At 39.3% G+C, this 19,882-nt stretch overlaps 1 long non-coding RNA gene across 1 annotated transcript in view; it reads right to left on the bottom strand.

The window, feature by feature from the left end:
- The window catches only part of LOC145723715 (uncharacterized), a 481,013-nt gene that overhangs the window by 411,189 nt on the left and 49,942 nt on the right, over positions 1 to 19,882 (bottom strand). Inside the window, exon 2 of the long non-coding RNA XR_014148971.1 lies at positions 13,041 to 13,168. This is a non-coding gene — a long non-coding RNA (uncharacterized LOC145723715). The remainder of the gene's footprint in view (positions 1 to 13,040; positions 13,169 to 19,882) is intronic.

Genomic DNA, 19,882 nt, shown 5'->3' with positions numbered 1-19,882 from the left:
TCCCCTCCTCCAACTGAATAGGCCTGATACCCACTGGCTGATGAGATGATAAATTACAGAGACAGAGACAACTTTGGTTTTCTGCTCCTTTACTAGCTTTGTGGCCTTAAGAGAGTCACTTAATCTTCCTGAAACTCAAGTTTCCTCTTTTTCAAAACAGACTCATTAAGGATTAAAAGAGATGATATATTGACAATGCCTGGCACAGAACTGGGAGTCCGTACAGGAACCGAAGGTCAAGGAGTTAGCAACCACAAGAGCAACCCAGGGACAAGGAGCAAGTCAGGCCTCTGCTCTCGTGCGCTTCCGAGTTCCATGCCCTGGCTTGGCGGGGCCACAGGTTTGGGAGATTTCCTCTTCATTTTCACTCCCAGTATCTTAGACAACTGAAGTTTTCATGCATACACGGGGACTCAGGATCAAGGACAACACCAGCTTAATCCAGTTTGTGAGGCTGTCATGCCATGACTTTAGCATGCCTACATGTAATTTATTATTCTTAGAGATTTTTCTCTCCTTATCATAGAGGGTAAAGGAGAGAAGTCCTTGCCCAGCGCAGAATGGTCTCTATCTAAAGAGGATGGGCACTTACTTGTTAAACTTTATATTTAATCAGACTCTTATTAAAGTGGGAGTTACTCTGTTAACTCATCAGATATGGGTATTATCTAACAACATTAAATGCTAAAGAATAAAAGCCTATCTTGTCCAACACAGAAAATATTTGATATACAGGTTAATGTCAAGATACATGACACTTCTAGACTAAACACTCAGTGTTTGTCAGATTGTTTTACTTGTCAACCACATTACTGTATAGTAAAATACATTGTCAAAAAGCATTTCTTTGAGAGGGCATTTCTTTTGTTGATTTGCCTAATTTTGCTGTACAAGTAATTAGCCATGACAATGAGCATAGGTGCAGATCCTAAGAGAAATAGGATTAGCTGAAATGAAACCATGCTACAGGCAAGTCATTGTAATAAAAATGAAGCATGAGACTAACACTGGCAAAAATGCTGTACTTCCTCAGGCTCATCGCCACCAAACACATCCTTTTCGACACTTGCTGGAATGATAAACATTTTCCAGTCTGGTAGGTATTTTTTTAAAGTGAACTTGCACAAATGGCATTTTAATACAGAAGACAATCCAAATTCATAAATTTTACACATTTCAAGGAAAACATTCAGACAAGATCAAAGAACTCAGAGACAGAAAAAAAAAAACCTCAATATGTAAAATTCAAATTTTACAAGAAAATCAGTATGAAACCCTTTCTTTTTTGCTGTACCACATTTTAAGCAGATCGGAATTCTTCATTGATAGTTCAAAAATATGAACTCTAAACAAAGTTTAGAAGCAGAAGCTTTTTTGTAGCACACTGGTTTCCATGGTATAGTCTGTGTAGAAATATTCCACTAGAGGGATAAAGTACTTGAAAGATATAATAATTTGTCATCTGGTAGCACCTTGGTTCTTTAAAGAGCTTTCATTGTTTAATTTTGGGGGCTCACTGGGATCTACAGCTTCCTCAGATTATGGATTTCTCTTCCAATCAATAAACACATTGCTTTTTTTGAGGAGAATAAACAGCACAGATTAGGTTCCACTTGCTGTGAAGGTCATGATCACCACCATGAGAATGAGCTTATTCTTTTTAGTTGAGAATTGGAATGAGTTTATGATGACCTCAGTGTAAAATGTCGTATCTCACAGATGAGGCTAAGCCAGAGAAAGATACTAATGCTCAAGGTAAGGCCATCTTACCAATCCTCCACAACCCACCTTGGTATTTCATGCTCATGTAAATTTTCCTTTCAGTTAAAAAAAAATCTATTGCTCTATGCTCCATGGGTTTTTTTAAGCTACATAAAAATAAGAAATTTAGTTTTGCTGTTTGCTTCTGAAGCAGGACAGATGTTTAAGAAATTACAGTTAACTTCAATATATACAAATCTTATTTTTCCTAAAGGGAAAAAATTGCTAATGATGTTCTTGCAACTACAAACTTCTCCTCACCTGAGGAAATCATTTTAAGAATTACTTGTTATTCAAATTGGAAACAGAATTAATGCAGAACAGCCTAAATTGTTTCTTGGGCATATTATTCTAATGATGGGTAAATCTGAGGAAAATTACTTAGAAATATTCATTCCAGGGATTACAATGATCAGTTTTACGGAGTCATCAATTCCTTAATTACTCAATAACACACTTGTTACCCCCCATTTCTTTTTTTTTTTTTTAAAGATTTTTATTTATTTATTTGACAGAGAGAGACACAGTGAGAGAGGGAACACAAGGAGGGGGAGTGGGAGAGGGAGAAGCAGGAGAGGGAGAAACAGGCTTCCCGCAGAGCAGGGAGCCCGACGCGGGGCTCGATCCCAGGACCTTGGGATCATGATCTGAGCCACCCAGGCGCCCTAGATTTTTCTCTTTTGATGAGAACTTTTAGATCTACTTTTTTTTTTTTAAAGATTTTATTTATTTGAGAGAGAGAGAATGAGAGACAGAGAGCATGAGAGGGAGGAGGGTCGGAGGGAGAAGCAGACTCCCTGCCGAGCAGGGAGCCCGATGCGGGACTCGATCCCGGGACTCCAGGATCATGACCTGAGCCGAAGGCAGTCGCTTAACAACTGAGACACCAGGCACCCGCCCCCCCCATTTCTAATGGGAACAATCTCTGTCACCAATTTGGTGAGTGATTTCATTATTTTAATACAGCTAAAAATAGGAATATTTATAGAAACCATTACATTTCAGAGAGACTTACACCAGTTCCAAAAAGAAAAGATATAGTTTTGAAAAATAAAACAGAATTTAGGGAATAGGCATAAATTTAAGACCACCAGTACATTGCTTTCATTATCTGCATGTTTGAAAAATCTTAATGATACCTTTAAAGACTTACAGACTGCTTTGTTTTGTTTTTTGATTCAATAGTTGATTGAGAAAACCTGAGTCCATTAAGTGACGAAAATTACCAAATCACGGGCCTGGATGGCAAGAGACACAGAGTGTGTCATCAACTGCATGGATGACCTGCACCAATATTTAATCCCTCAGGATGTCAGTGTCTGCCATGGCAAAGTGACAAGTTTGAACTAAGTGATCCCTCATGTCATTCTTTGTATTTACTGCTAGTACATATTTGGAAGACTCTTATCAGAATTTTTTTAATATGACAACTAATTTTTATGAATATTTTTAAAGATAATTAAGGTAAGAGGATAGCCATATATTTGCATGTACATTAAAGTTCAGAAGGATACATAGTAGTTCATGGGAAGAAGTAGAGTGTGTGTGTGTGTGTGTGTGTGTGTGTGTGTGTGTGTGGAGAATGGGGAAGGGTTTGTCTCTTCATATTCTTCTCAAATCTAAAAATGTTTATACCACAAGCATTTAACTTTTGCAATCAAAATAACGTAAACCAAATATACATGAAAACTGTAGTACAAAGATTCCTTCATGATTACTATTTTTGAATTTCAAATACACAATTATTATTCCATGGCTATACTGATGTTTTTTGTTTTTTTTTTTCAGAAAATATTTAAGTTTAGAGTTGTCTTTACCCTGATGTTCTCCTTTTTGTCTGCTTATCCAGTTTCTACTTAACTTCCAAGTCCTGTTCACATATCACCTCCACCTTCTCCTGTCCTGGCTTTTCATAAGCAGCTCCACTCTAGTACCTGCACTGGAATGGAGTCATGTTCAATGTCTCTCTTGTCTTACTCTTTATTTCCTCCCAAATTCTTAGCACAATGCCTGGCATTGGGAGGAGACTTTGCATTTTTTTTAAAGATTTTTTAAATTTTATTTATTTGAGAGAGAGAGAGCAAGCACAAGCAAGGGGAGGGGCAGAGGTAGAGGGAGAAGCAGGCTCCCTGCTTAGCAGGGAGCCTGACACAGGGCTCGATCCCAGGACCTTGAGCCAAAGGCAAAAGGCGAAGTCTTAACCAACTGATCCACCCAGGCGCCCCGGACACTCTGTGTATTTTATCCCTGGAACACACTGTGAAATCTGACACCTTATAAACTCTACTCAAGGGATTTTTCTTATGCCATTGAAAACATAAGGAGAAAGAAAAAGTAAAAATCCTACTGCATACTATAAACACCTCTGACAAGTAACAATTTGAGCTAATGTCAGTGGAAGTATTTTAGCCGGATAAGGAGCTAATTCTTTAGGGCTGCTTTGCCTGGGCTTCCTGGATAGAGTCAGATTCACTGACAATCATCTAAAGGTATTCTATCATCTAAATTTCTTAAAAGAATTTTCTAATCCAAAATTCTGCAGGAACGGGAATTAAATTTAATGAAAAAAATGGTGAAGTGTTGGACTCGGTAAAAATAGTAAGAATCAGAATTGTGAATTGTGTCTTTCTGCACATGACTGCTAAGGTTAGCAACAGCAAGCAGCCCATTTCTTAGAAGAGGAAGCTGAGAACCAAGACTGAATCAGAGGCAGCTGATTTGTAATGGACAGCAACTTGTAATAGTCCAGGATATGGAAACAGAATTCACGTTCTCTTTTCATCACTCACTCTCTGTGCCAATTTGGACAAGTCACTTCAGTTATCTGAGCTTAATTTCCTTATCTGTATAACATACAGAATCCCTGCCTATGGGATTATTGGAAAGATTAGATGCCCTAGTGTATATAAAACCAATGCAAAAGCTATTTATTGTATATGGATATAGAATACTATTGTTCATTATAGGGATTTCTTCAATAATTCTTCTTCCCTGGCTTCCAAGGGTTGGGCAGAAGTGCATGGTGGAGAATAGGCCAATGCATGGGAACCAGAAGTCTTCTAGTCTTTGCTCATACCCTTTCTAAATGGGTAGCTTAAAGCACGTCTTAAGCTCTCTGCTTTGGTTTCCCACTGGGGAAAAAAAAGGAACAATATTATGTTCACATAGCTGAAATATTTAAAATAATCAAATGGAAAAATGGTTGTGAAATGCTTTGCAAAGCCAAGAGCTTTCAGCCAAGACAAGCACATTTGTGTCTTGAAAAGTGGGTGACAGGTAAAGTGACTCATGCAGGGATGCTCAACCTACTATTATACATAGGAAGAAACTAGGCTAGAAACTATTTTCAAGTTCCTTCTACTCCACTACCTATTTGAATAAGTGGATCATGTACACAAAATATTGGTCAAAAAATATATAACACTATACAAATGGAAGCTCTATTTTCTAATATAAAAGAAGAAAGCAAAAAAAATTTATATGCATAAATAGGTTAAAATAATATTTGGACATTGAGGCATTACTGTTTGGTTACATTATAAAACAAAATACATTTACTGTATATATTTGACAATGACTTCACTGACTAGTTCTTCACAGTTACTACTGGTTTCCAGCCACTCAACTACTTTCCATCAAAATTAAACACCCTTTATTTCCAAGTCTGTTTGGGTATAACTGCTGCTTGTCCTGGTTGTACAACCAAGGATTTATTTAAAAATTTATCTCAGGCTTGCCCAAAACGTTCTCGAGCATTTACCAACTAAAGAAAACGAACCTGACTTTCTTGCAATCAGTTTCTAATGAACTTTATCTATAAAGGTATAGTGAGTTGTGACTGCTTGTTTACTTTTTGTTTTGATGTGTTTTATTTTTTAAATTATATCAACTTACTATAGAACACCTTTCCTGATATTGTTGTAAGTTTCCACTGAGTTCAAATTAAAAAAAAAAAAGGATTTTTGAAAATTCTTTTAATACTTTAAGAGAACAAAAAGGTAATGACTTTTTCACATGCTGGTTAACTGAACAATGTTATATTGTGTAACTTTTGTATTCACTTCTCTCTCTAGGGATAATCTTTATGCATCATTCAAATTTACTATTATGACATAAAAAGATGGCTCCAAACAAAATTGCTGATCCTTGTTTACACACACAAAGGGATTTGAAATATAAATCTTCATATTGGCAGTTTGTGAAATGTCATTCCATTATGTGATAACTTCCTGTTCTATAATTTGGGTCAACATCTGAAAAAATCATTATATCATTACAAAATAACTACAAAAGTACCCTCTTTCCAAAAAAAACTTACCTTTTACCAGATTTGAGACAAAAACAACCTCAGAAACTCTGCTCCCTCCTTTAAGACTCTTACTGTCCTACTAAGCTGTAGCTATTTATTCACTTCTCCTCCAGCACTGGATCATAAACTCCTTAGGGCAGGGCCCATGCATAAACCATCTTTATAATCCAAAGAGCTTGGCACCTAGAAGGTGCATCAAAAGTGTTTGCAGGGAAAAAAAAAAAAGTGTTTGCAGAGTTGAGTTTACGTAACAAGTGATGTATGCTACACTCATAACTTTACCCTCTATTACTAACCTTGCGTGGAGACGGAGAAGACACCCCAAAGAGCATGCCCTTCACCAGCCATAAACACCTGCTCAGCCTGACTCCTTCTGGAGACGAGGACATACCTGCTATTCCTTGTCCTTACACCAGCACAACTATGTAAAGACAGAGCAGAAAGAACCAACACCTTCAAGGGGCCAGTAGCTAGCATGACCAAAAATCCTAATTTTCTGGGGGCAAGCCCTATTAACACACATTGTCCTGGCATCCAGTTTGGCCTAGGGGATCTCTTTCACCCTCAAAAGTGTTATCTTTTGGATAAGTTATATGGTCCTCTTATTAATAGTCATGCTTCAACTGTGTCCTTTTTCTCTACTTGGAGACCTTGAGGGGAGGTTCTGGAAACACCAATGATAGTCAAAATTGTGCAAGGAACAAAGACAGGGTAACTGGAGATTGAGTGGGACATTTTCTGTTGCCCTTAATTAGTACCTAAAACCCAAAACTAAGAATAAATAGACATACAGTATGTCACATTTTATTTTTTTTAAAGATTTTTTATTTATTTATTTGACAGAAAGAGAGAGATTGAGAGCAGGAACACAAGCAGGGGGAGTGGGAGAGAGAGAAGCAGGCTTCCCGCTGAGAAGGGAGCCCAATGCAGGGCTCGATCCCAGGACCCTGGGATCATGACCTGAGCCAAAGGCAGACACTTAACGACGGAGCCACCCAGGTGCCCCGAGGGAGAGAATCTTAAGCAGGCTCTACACCCAGTGTGGAGCCCAACTTGGGACTCAATCTTGCAACCCTGAGATCATGACCCAAGCTGAAATCAAGAGTTGGACACTTAACTGACTGAGCCACCCAGGTGCCCAGAGTATGTCACATTTTAAACAGAATGGCCATCATCAAGAGTCAGAAACCTGTGTCAAAGCTGATGAGGAAGCAGAAAAACTTTCCCCAATACTCCCAAGTCATTAATCCAGCCCCATCCAACTCCCCAGCCCTAGCACTTCTTTTAGCTTATAAACTGAAATGGACAAAAGAAAGAAATGTGGGAGTCCTGAGTTATCAGCTAGAGGGTAGGCCAGAAACCTAAGTGGAATGTAGACAGTGAAGGGAGAGGGACTCCCAGGGAATCATTCAGAGAGAAGGGGGCAATTTGAGAAGAAGAGACCATTATCTCATTCCCCAAAGGACATTTGCTTATACAGAAAACTTTGAGATCTTCCCCACTGTGCCTTCAGAACCGGGGGAAGAAAAGTGGCAAGAGAAATCAGGACCGAGAGAGGAGGAACCCATGGAGGGCCTAAACATCCTGTACTTGGAGTGGCAAAAAGTATGTCTTCCTTTAGGGTCATACAGACACCACCGAGAGAAGCTAGGCTTAAGCTGTCCTGCCGGTACCAGACCCAGGTTCATTCAAAGAGGCTGAGTCCAAACCAAAGCCAGATTTCCTCCAAGGACAACTGTGTGGTAAGGAGATACCATGCCCTTCACACACGCCTTCCACAAAGGGTCATCCCAAATACACGTGCACTTCCAGAGAGACGGTCTTGGGACCCCTGTCCCATCAGACTAGCCATCAGTGGCTAGGCAGTAGTGTCCAGACTGGCAGTAACAATGAAGAAGCCACACAGGGCAAGTTAAGAAAAAGACACTGGTACCTTTCTCTTCCCCACTTACCAGTATTAATGTGTAAGAGGAACTAGAAAGAGGAGGAGGACAATGATGAAGAGCCCCAGGGGCAACACAACCCTTCTCACTCTAGGTCATCCAGAGTTACAAGATTTAGGTTAGAGAGATTAGAATTCTAAACTGGATGGATTTTTGTTTTTTTTAAGCTAGAATGAGGAAACTTCACATACTGCCCAATATGTCATTTAGGATGCCATTCAGCAATAAAAGTCGAAATCAACAGAGCTGAGGGAAATAATTAGAGCAAAGTAAAATTTCCAATTTGTACCTTACCAAGTTGAGCTACAAGAACTCAAAATCAAGATTTTTTTTTTCTAAGTCTGAGCTTTGTAAACTAATCAAGTGCTCAAAGATAAATGCTCAAGGTTTTATGAGCCTGGAAAGTGTCCAGCAAGGACTGACTTCTAGTCTGTACCCTATGTTCATATCCTATGCATTAAATGGCTGCTCAACAATTCATGAATTCACATCAATGGTTTAATTTAACAGTATGTGACCCATTGATTAGAATCTGGCTGCGGCCTCAAAGCCTTGCCTGCCTGTTTTCCAAACCAGTTTCCAAGGTCATGCTTTCTCTCCTCCAAATCCATGCATGCCTAAGCCTCGAAAGGATTCCCAGCAAGAAGGACACAACCAAGGGTGTCATGTAGCCTGACTCCCAGGTAACAATACTTTCTGTCTTCATCTTCTGCGTCTGTTTCTCCTATACTCAGATGACTCAAGATTTGAGAAAAGAAAAACCTTCCTCATAAAAATGCTGAGAACCCCTCTCAGGAAGGGTAGTCTAAGGGCCACATTTGCTGCACTTTCAAGGGGTATTCTTTTGAAAACATTCTGAAACACTATATTAGGTCTCTAGGTTTCAGAAATGGCTCTGATTAAAAAAAAAAACAGTTTAATCTTAGCATTAGTGAGTTTAGTAAAGTTTAATCTTAGCATTAATAAGTCTCCAACCCAGGCTCACTCAGGATTGGCTTCCACTAGGCCAGAGGAATATAAAGCCAGCTGAGCTCAGGCAAAAAATGGCTAAGTATTAAAGACTTATCTTAGATGTGAGGGCCATGAACCCTTTTTTCTGTCTTCACTGTACTCTTATCCCTGTGAGTTTTATAGCAAGGCTTTTGTAAGATAGAAGTCAAATTAATGGTTTGTCAGGGGTCACAGATCTCTTGGCTCCTGACTTTATCAAGAACTTGGAACTAACCCCAGTGTTTCCATGCCTTTGACTCAGCAATATTCAATTTAGTGTGTACCACTGTGCCAATCTTTTTGGTCCACAGCTACCCACAATTCCCATTACAGGAGAAAGATTAATAATAACAAATCTCTACAAGTACTGTAGTCTAAATTTAAAAGAAAGAAGCTTCTTTTCCATATACTTTCAATACCTCTCAAATTACACAGGTCGGCTATAAACTCTACTTATATGTAGTGCCAACCCTTTAAGTTTCAGGAGATATGCGGACACACACCCCACCCCACCCACCACACCCCCCCACACACATTTCACCATCACAATGACCACTCCTACCACTAGGCCACTTGGAAAACAAAATACCAAATTCTGTTACTCATCAGATAGCTAAGAAATAGACTGGAAAGAAACTCATTTAGCAGAATAAACCACAATGAGCTAAACACATCATAAAATGTTTGAATAGGACTTTAACAACATAATCTGAACCAATTTGGTTTTGGTAGTTTCATTTGTTCAACCAAAAATCTATGGTGTTTTCTTGTGCCTTGTCAGTGAGAATGCAAACTGGCGCAGCCACTGTGGAAAACAGCACGGTGTTCCTCAAAAAACTAAAAACTGAATTACCATATGATCCAGTAATTCCACTACTGGGTATTTACCCAAAGAATACAAAAACACTAATCCAAAGAGATATAGACACCCCTATGCTTACTGCAGCATTATTTATAATAGCCAAATTATGGAAGCAGCCCAAGTGTCCATCCATAGATAAATGGACAAAGAAGAGGTGGTGGATATACACAATGAATAGTACACAACCATAAAAAAGAATGAAACCTTGCCACTTGCAAGAACATGGATGGATCTAGAGGGTACAATGCTAAGTGAAATGAGTCAGTCAGAGAAACACAAAGACCATATGATTTCACTTATATGTGGAATTAAAGAAACAAAACAGACAAAGAAAAAAAGAGACAAACCAAAAAAACAGACTCTTAACTATAGAGAACAAACTGATGGCTACCAGAGGGGCAGTGGGTGGGGGAATGGATGAAATAGATGAAGGGGATTCAGACTATACTTACCATGATGAGCACTGAGTAATATATAGAATCGTTGAATCAATATACTGTACACCTGAAACTAATATAAAACTATTGACTATACTAGAATTAAAATTTAAAAAGAAAAAGAAAAGAAAACTGACCCCAAAAGTCTACGGTGTTTTAAGAGGCAGGAAAGAAAGCTAAAAGTATTATACTGTCCCATGTACGCTCCCAATCTGGAATATTTAGAATAGAACCAATCTCTTCCCCCTGTCTTTACCATCATTTCACCACCCCACAGTCATATTCTCAAGAGATTTTTTAGGAAACCCCTAATATTCTTAGAAAAATCACAGCATCCATTTGATGTGAAGAGAATCATGCTTACTAAAAGACAGGTTGCTTAAGGTCCTGAAAAGAACATGAGCTTTGCAGTAAAGGCAGAGTGGGGTGAGCTCCTGCCTCCAGCTATGAAAATTTGGGTTTATTACTCCTCTAAGCCTCAGTTACTTTATCCATAAGATATGGTGATTTGATCCCACCTCTGAGTGGTACAGTGGCCATAAGTAATATAGGTGGAGGAGCTAGCACACAAGAGTTCTTTGATAAATGCTTTGCATATGAATTTGTAGCTCTTAAACTGAAACTCAGAAACAGTTTCTGGACATTTTAATTATATAATGCTTAATATCATTAAAATCTGCTATATAAGTGCTTTGGTTCTGGAGATCTCATAAGATGGCTAAATGAAAAGCTTTCCCTCTTTTCTTGTTAATTTTCAATTATTTACCCTCGGATTTTGGCTCGCAATTCATAGATTGTTATTCGCCCTCCAAAATCACCTGAGGAAACAACAAGAAGGTTTGTTTGTACACAGCTCAAAACAGAATCAAAATTCTGATAATCTGCTATGCTGTAACCCCAAGAGACCATAAGAGGGAAAAGATGATGAATAAGGCATTGCTTTTCTGAGCACATTTTCAACAAAACAGCAAAATCCAGTACTGTTCAGCAGCTTATAATTTTTAACAATTTATTCTTGTAATAGAAAATGATTTCCAAGACCTGTGTTTTACTATTGTAAGCAAATTCTGCATTTCTAACCAGCTACATGGAAATAACATTTAAACAAGGAGCAGTCAAAAAGGTATAAAATAGCAAGTGATTGAGATCATTGGTGCGGTAAGGAGGCTAAGGAAAAAAATATTTTTCAAATGTTATGATGGTCCTCTCCTTGCACCCCTGCCCCCCATTCCAGAGATAAACCTCTTACAGGCCAATTATAAATATACTAGACAGATACAAGCCTGGTTAAGACAAAAGCCTTTAAGGGATAGAAGGGTATTATCTGCTTTTAACTACCCAAATAATGATTGTAAAGAACTGCTGACTTAGAAACTGAACTTTGATGACCCTCTAGTCTAGCCACTCACTCCATAGAGAAGTTTCTCCGGTAACATACCTAAACCACTCCAGAGAGAACTGCGTTAAGTTCCTTCCAGGCAACCCATCCGAACCTGCTATAGCTTCAAAGCTCAGGTCAAGCTCAGGAAAACCAGGCACTGAAAATTTTATAATGGTACAGCTACTTCACAGACAGGGTCTTGAGATGAACTGCTGGAGGACAAACAAGGAAGAGGCAGACTTCTGGAGCTCCACAGATTCCCAGTGAGGTGCCTATCTGTGAGGCCTAACATGAGCAGCAACTCTACCGCAGCCAGAACGTGGTTCTCCGAAGACACTTGGTCTCAGCAGACAAGCACACCAAGGGTCAAGAAAAGTGAGGACTTCCATCAAGATGCTTGGTCTCAGCCAACAAGCACGCCAAGGGTCAAGAAAAGTGAGGACTTCCATCAAGATGCTTGGTCTCAGCCGACAAGCATGCCAAGGGTCAAGAAAAGTAAGGACTTCCATCAACTCTAAGGGCTCTAAAGGGTGGCTCAGCCTGGTGTTTGAGCCTGAATTTCAATGGAAAAAAAAAGATCCCGCCCCCCTTTTCTTTTATCTTGCTTAATCTAGTCAATACCCAGTTACCCGACTGGCACCTAAAGTTTGTGGAGCCCAATCCTAGACCAAAAGGGTGAGTGAAACCTGAAGTGAGGGAGGCCTCCCCCCGAGATCACCACTTTTTCCTCTGTGGAGGGAAGACCCACTCACATGACTTCTTCCACACTGACAGAGGACTAACTGGGGAAGTTTGTGCAGTGGAACTGGCTTTATTGCCTGCTGCCTTGACAATTAAGATGATAGGATGTTAACTAGAAATCATTTTGCAATATATACAAACATAAAATCATTATGCTGTACACCTAAAATATGTTATATGTCAATTATACAACAATAAAAAGAAAATGGCCTCACATTTAACTTCTCACATGAATTTTCTTTTTTTATTTAAGACTTTATTTATTTATTTGAGAGAGAGAGCATGCACGCGCACAAGCAGGGGGGAGAGAAGCAGGCTCCCCGCTGAGCAGGGAGCCCAACATAGGGCTCCATCCCAGGACCCTGGGATCATGACCTGACTTGAAGGCAGACACTTAACCCACTGAGCCACCCAGGCGCCCCTCACATGAATTTTCTAATGCAAATTTTACTTCCAATATCTGAAACAGCAAGAAACTGGGCTTTACCAACCAGTTATGGTGCCCATGTCTTATTCATCTTTGTACCCCCAATGTCCAGAGCAGTGCCAAGCATATAGCATGCGCCTGCAAACATTAGCTGACCTAGACAAGGGACTGATGTGTTCAAACACTAACCTTCAAAAGCATTTCTTCATGTTGGAGATTATCAGAATCAGAGGGTTCTCTGCACAGTTTTTCCAAGTCTGCAGTAAGGTTTTTGTACCCAAGGATGTGCAGAAGGCAAGCCTGAAGAGAGTCCCAACCTAAGGAGTTCAAAAATAGAAGAAACACACATGAGATAAAACAACACGTTCTTTGGCATTTGTTCACTTGATCTATGTGCAATAGTACTTTTCTTATTTATATACTTAGAATACTGCTCAAATAGGATCTATTCAACAGAAGCGCAATTTTTTATTGAAGCTCCACGTGGACCGCTGTGGAAGTTGGGTAAAATTTACCTCTCATTTTGGACTTTTTTTAAGCCAAGTTGCAACAGCATGGCGTAAAAAAACAAGGGAATTCTTTATGCAGGTGACTTGAAAGTAAGATGTAGAAAATATAATGATGGCTTCTCAGGGATCACTTAGCCACCCCTAAGGAGGTATATCAGAAATATCTCAAAAGGGTGTGTGTGAGAGAGAGAAATAGCCCTCAGAGATTCTTTTCAAATAAAACATAAAACTCTGTTCCTGTAGGTGGTGTGAGACCACATCTCCAAGGCCTTCCTAGCACTAACATTTGAAGAGGATCGTAATAATAACACCTGCTTTTTTGTTGTTTTTTTGTTTTTTTTTAAAGATTTATTTATTTGACAGAGAGAGACACAGTGAGAGAGGGAACACAAGCAGGGGGAGTGGGAGAGGGAGAAGCAGGCTTCCCGCCAAGCAGGGAGCCCGATGCGGGACTCGATCCCGAGCCGAAGGCAGACGCTTAACGGACTGAGCCACCCAGGCGCCCATAACACCCGTTTTTAATGTGATCTTTTCAAACTCAGATATGAGCTCACTCCCCTGTTTAGGGTCCAGGGAGAGAGATGCCAAGGATGCAACCCTTCAGGACAACTGAGCTGGGATACCCTGCTGGCTCACTGCCTGCTCTTCCCACTCTGTCGGACGGTACCAACATCAGCAACTTCGACCAGTTCATGGGGAAGGCTCCCACCCTAAGCCCACCCTAGGACACCTGGCCTGTCATCACAGAGCAGGTGGCCTTCGGAGACTTTGACTTGGGGACAGGGGCCACTGCTAGGCCTTTTCCCCAACCCTGCCCTGACTGATCTCTTAGTATTTTTTTAAAAGGCCTTTAGGGCTTGCCCCAGCCAGGTAAAAACAAATAAATAAAATTTTGTAGGGTTTCTCACCAGCATGAGCTCAGCACGGGGATCCTAAGGGATGAAGGATTACTAAACACTTTCCCACCTTTTTTTTTTTTTTTAAAGATTTTATTTATTTGACAGAGAGAGACACGGCGAGAGAGGAAACACAAGCAGGGAGAGTAGGAGAGGGAGAAGCAGGCTTCCCGCTGAGCAGGGAGCCTGATGCGGCGCTCAATCCCAGGACTCTGGGATCATGACCCGAGCTGAAGGCAGACGCTTAACGACTGAGCCACCCAGGCGCCCACTTTCCCACCTTCTTTACATTCACTGCATTTCTCTCCTGTGTAATTTCTCTTGGGCATAATATGGTTAGAATGGCTTCAGCTGGCTTTTCAACACAGATTATATGCATAGTGTTTCTCTCCAGGTTCAGTAGATGCCTGCTGATTAAGGGGTATGTGGTAATTGAAGGCTTTCTCACTTTCATTGCACTCAAAGGAATTCTCCCCCAAGGAAAGTCTGCCACTTTTCCTGACCATAGATGGCTTTTCCCAAATTTCATTCTGCTTTGCAGTGGTCTGTTTGGTTCTAAGTTGAGACTTCTGGTCTGCACAGATGTCCTGGAGAAATCTCTCCTGGGTCCTCAGATCCTCCTGCTCCTCCGGGGTGAGCAAGTTTAGGCTTTAAGAGAGGAGATCCTACTGAGGCCAGGTTCCTAAAGATCTCCAGCATCACGTCTTTGTACAGGAGTTTCTGAGCAGTGTCCAGCAATGTTCACGCCTCCTCGTGGATAAGTGCACAACCACTTCCTCGAAAGTCCCCGTGTCCTGTGAGCAGGCGGTCATCAACCCTGAAGCCCCGGCTTGCCGCTCCACGTTCCCCTCCTAAAGACCTGAGGGGTCTTGCGCAGACACCTTGATAAAAAGTTGCGAAGTGTCTCCTTTTTAAGAGACAAGGACAGCAGGTGTCACCATTTAAGTGGTGATGGTGCTGGAGGTCCCCGCCAGGCCAGAAAAGCCGGAGCCGCTTGCGGGTGCCAGAAGCAGTATCCCGAGAGGCGGGCAGCAGGCCTGGCCGCGTGTTTCCACTTCCTTTGGGTCTAAGCCCAGGGTGCCTGAGGAGGGGGCGGGGTCAGGGGCGGGGGTGGAGCCGCGGAGCAGGGTGGGGTCTCAGCGCCTACGCATACGCAACAAACTGTTGATCCCATACCAAGGCTCAAAATCCTTCTGCCTAGCCATTGCCTTCCCTTCTAGCCTCTTATTCATGCACCCGCCTCCGGCCTACACTCTGCGCACCACTTGCCAGCTTCACCTCGGCCACACTGAGCCTCAGTTTACACAAACTTGCAGTAGTAACCCTCTCACATCCAGGCAAATTGACAGCACATTCCCCTCGAGGACCTCCTCCAGCAATTGATAATGAGGCATTAATTTTGTCAACCAGCTCACTTCTAAAACAAACAAAAGGCATTATTCTTCGAATCTGTCGAGGACAGATGGATAGAACATGTTCAAAATAGAACAGAATAGGAGAATAGGCTGTAATAGGAACCTGGGAGACCTCAGTCTTTTTCCTTCCACGTGCAAGTAGAGGTTCGTTATTAAGGGTCTATAGAACATAAGGTTTATCCCATTAGTATTGGGTGACAATGACCTCTGTGAGGAGGCAAAGTAAATATAACCCTATTATATTTATGAGATCGATTACATGGTCATTGTCCTTTAAAATTCTGATTTACTCAGAATCCACTTCAGTGTCTAGTTAAATTAACGTGAGTCCTGGATAAGCCTCATATATCTCACTATTACACAGCAGTTTCAAAATTTGGTGTGCTTGTTTTGTTATTGTTTGCTTTCTTAAATTGGGCTTCATTAAGGAAAATGTGCACACTAAGCAATTTTTAAAGTTCTCAAACTTTATCATAATCTGTGTTTACATCGTTTGAGAGCTAACCAAGCCTCCATGGACTTCAAATGGGAGCTGACTCCTGATGTTGACAAGGATGCAAACGGCCATGAAGATGAAGATCTCATGATGGGTGGTTTTCCATTTTCTTGCTGTAACACACTTTTTTCCATTTTTATTTATAGTACTAAATGTCTCCTAATGTAAGATCAGGGCCAGAAGAGTTGCAGAGCAAAGGCAAGGCAGTAGATTCTTGCCTAAAGCATTTTTAGACAGCAGAGATTAATTTCCTTCATAGTTGTCATGCCATACTCTGATTTGGTCAGAATATTGCCATTAGACTTATTGATCCAATGGGAATTCGACTATAAGTGTGAAATGAAGAAAACAGATGTAACTTATTTTTCTGTTAACCTAAATGATACTTAGTAATTGTTTGAATGAGACATGTATTTTTAGGAATCTTTAAACTCTGTGATGTTAATCATTTAACCAAAAATTCTTAGATCCTAGCAGGTAATCCCCGACTTTTTTTGCAAAAGAATGTGGCCAAAGTAGTTCTCCATATCTCTGAGTTGGGCAAGTACACATACTCTATTTTATTTACTCATTTTAAAAGGTGACCTGTTTTTTAATACCTTTCTTTGACTTGAGATCTGGGAATTAATACGCATGTGATTAGAAAACATTAAAGATATAGATACTAGAGCTGAAATGATAGCTATCAGGAAATCCAAAAATAATCAAACTAATGTCATGGTTCTTTAATTCATATGCAACCTTTACTCACTGCTTTATGATTAAAATGCTCCTTTGAAACTAAATTTATTTTTGCCCTCTTTGCAGGATGATCGATGATTAGGATTTTATTTGCAGTCTACCAAAATTATCCATTTACATACCACTGACCACCCTCTGCAATAGTGACACTTTTATTGATGAAGCTCAATTTTCTATTAAGAACTAGAAGTGAAATATTATGTGTATGTAAGTCAGTAAATAAAAGAAACTAGTGACTTTGATGGAATAATCTAAAGCAAAAACAATATTTTAAAAGATGAAGCAGGAAGATAGAGCATCCCCTTCTGACTCCTGTATGATGAAACCAAACAGCACAGGGAGTTCATAAAAACCTATCACTTTTGCCTTTTGTTCCCCAAATGTATCCAAGTTAGTTCCCCCTTCCCTGTTTTACTACCTCTTACTCTGAGCTTTCCTAGCACCTCAGTTCCTCCAAGGTCCCTTACCCTTACACACACTCTTATCATCACCCACTTTTTTTTTTTTTTAAGATTTTATTCCTTTATTTGACAGAGAGAGACACAGAGAGAGAGGGAACACAAGCAGGGGGAGTGGGAGAGGGAGAAGCAGGCTTCCCGCCAAGCAGGGAGCCCGATGCGGGGCTCAATCCCAGGACCCCGGGATCACGACCCGGGGCCAAAGGGAGATGCCTAACGACTGAGCCACCCAGGCACCCGATCACCCACTTTTTTGACTCCATACCTCAGGCCTAGTTTCCCACCAAATCCTTTCTATCAACTATCCAGTTGAGACTCACTGCTTGGACTCTTAGTGGATACAACTTTCATCTTTTCTGGGGCCTGAAGTATTGCCACAAGTAAAAGAGTTTTTCCCCAGCCCCAGAACATACATAGGCCGAATAATCCCACCCTACTCCCTCAAGTTAGGAGGAGTTAATGGTTGACTATTTAAGCATGTAAGGGGTCATAATTACAAAGACTGGGATGACACGAGAAATAAGAAATATGAGCTTAGGAAAGGAAAAAATAAGTTATCAACACGTACTATTCGGTATTGATAAACCCATAATGACAGGTCTAATTTTTACTGCAAACAAAAAGAACATTAAGAACATAGAGAAAATGCAAAAGCCCAGAGATATTTAAACTCTTTTTTTTAACATTTTCTGTGTCTGTAATATATATGGAAAAAGAGACATTATCTGATTAACATATCTGATTTTTTTATTCCATGACTTCCCAGATCCTCTCCAGGCAAAGTCATATGGGAATTCTGAAAGTCCTACTTCTCTTTGTTCAATCGTATTTATTTTACATCATATTATATAGATTATAGCAATTACTGAATAAGTACAAAAGGATGCTTATATAACATATGCAGAATTTATAATGAATACTCATGCTGCCACCTGATCCTAGCTCAAAAGATAAAACACTGTGATTTTGATGCTCCTGTGTGCTCCCACATGATCTCCCCTCCACTGTGTGCTCCACAACCTTGCTTTCAATAATTTTGTGTTTATTAATCCCATACTTCTTTTTGTGGTTTTATCACATATGGCTGTAACTCAAGAATGCAGTATTTAGTTTTGCATTATTTGAACTTCATTCAAATGACAAAATTCTTCTGAAAATTACCTATTTGCTTCAAAAGTCTGATTCATGCAGGTTGACCCATAGAACTACAATTCATTAATTCTCAGTCTTGCATTTTGTTCTACTGTATAAATACACCAATTTTCAGTTCAGTTGGAATTTTGGGTTACTTAAAAGTTCGGGGGTTTGAGATTAGCACAAGTATTTAAATGTATAAGATAATTTCAAATAGTTTTCCAAAGTGATTTTATCAACATACTCTGCCAATTACTGTGAGATATGTGTTAAAATATTCCACTATGATGGTAAATTTGACAAATTTTACTTGTAGTCTTTGGGTATGTGTGTGTGTGTGTGTGTGTGTGTGTGTGGCCTTGTCACTAAATTCGTAGAAGTTTTGAACTATTATAACTTCCTAGGGATTTGAAACTCATTGTTAAGTAGTAATTTTTTATGTCTCTAGTAGCACATTATTTGAACTTTATGTTTTAAAGTTTATTTGGTGTGATATTAATATAGCTTCTTTAGCATTCTGTAGTATTAGCCTCCTAGATCATTTTTTCAATCTTTTACTTCCAACTTTTCATACCCTTACATTTCAGGTGTTTATCTTGTAAACAGCCTGTATCCTAGATGTTTTTATATAATCTGAAATATTTTCTTTTTAACTGGAAATTTTAATCAATGTACAATTACTATTATTTCCTCCTTTCTAATCCTTATTCCTTTAATTTATTTTTAAAATATTTTAATATGCTATTTATCTGTGCCTTTTTTTTTTACCTTCTTTGATTTTGCCAAATATTTTTCTTGTTTTCAATTTTATTCTTTATTTCTATTGTGTCTTGGTTTTCTGTTTCATTATTTTTTTTTTGCTCTTGTCTGTTATTTCCTTCCTCCTACTTTTTTTAGATTAATATTGTTCTTCTTTTGTTAATGTCTTAAGTTTAGTATACTTAGCTCATTATTTTCTCTAATATAAGAACTTAAAGCTAAAACATTTTCTCAAAACATTACTTTTATTGCCTCCCACGAGTTTTACATGTAGTATTTTTATTTTCTTTCAGTTCTTAGCACTTATTTTTAATATTCATTATGAATTTTTCCTTGATTTTTGAGTACTTTAGAAAATTATTTTAATTTCCAAATATTAAGAAAATTATTTCTCTTTCTGTTTTTAAGTTCTGACTTAACTGCATTGTGGTCAGAGGTTTTGGCCAGAACAACAACTTTGAAATTTAATGGAAACTTGCTTCATTGCCCAATGTAATCAATTTTATAAATGACCCATTTTATAAAAGCTTGAGAAGAATGTATATTCTCTAATGTTTGACACAGAATTCCATATATGTCCATTATTTTTTTAATTTAAATTCAATTAGCCAACATATAGTACA

The sequence above is a fragment of the Leptonychotes weddellii genome, chromosome 10 (genome assembly GCF_054177405.1).
Source record: "Leptonychotes weddellii isolate Sample4059 chromosome 10, ASM5417740v2, whole genome shotgun sequence".
Classification (NCBI taxonomy): domain Eukaryota; kingdom Metazoa; phylum Chordata; class Mammalia; order Carnivora; family Phocidae; genus Leptonychotes; species Leptonychotes weddellii.
Note: the sequence above shows the minus strand (reverse complement) of the source record. Positions and strands in the feature narration are given on the sequence as shown.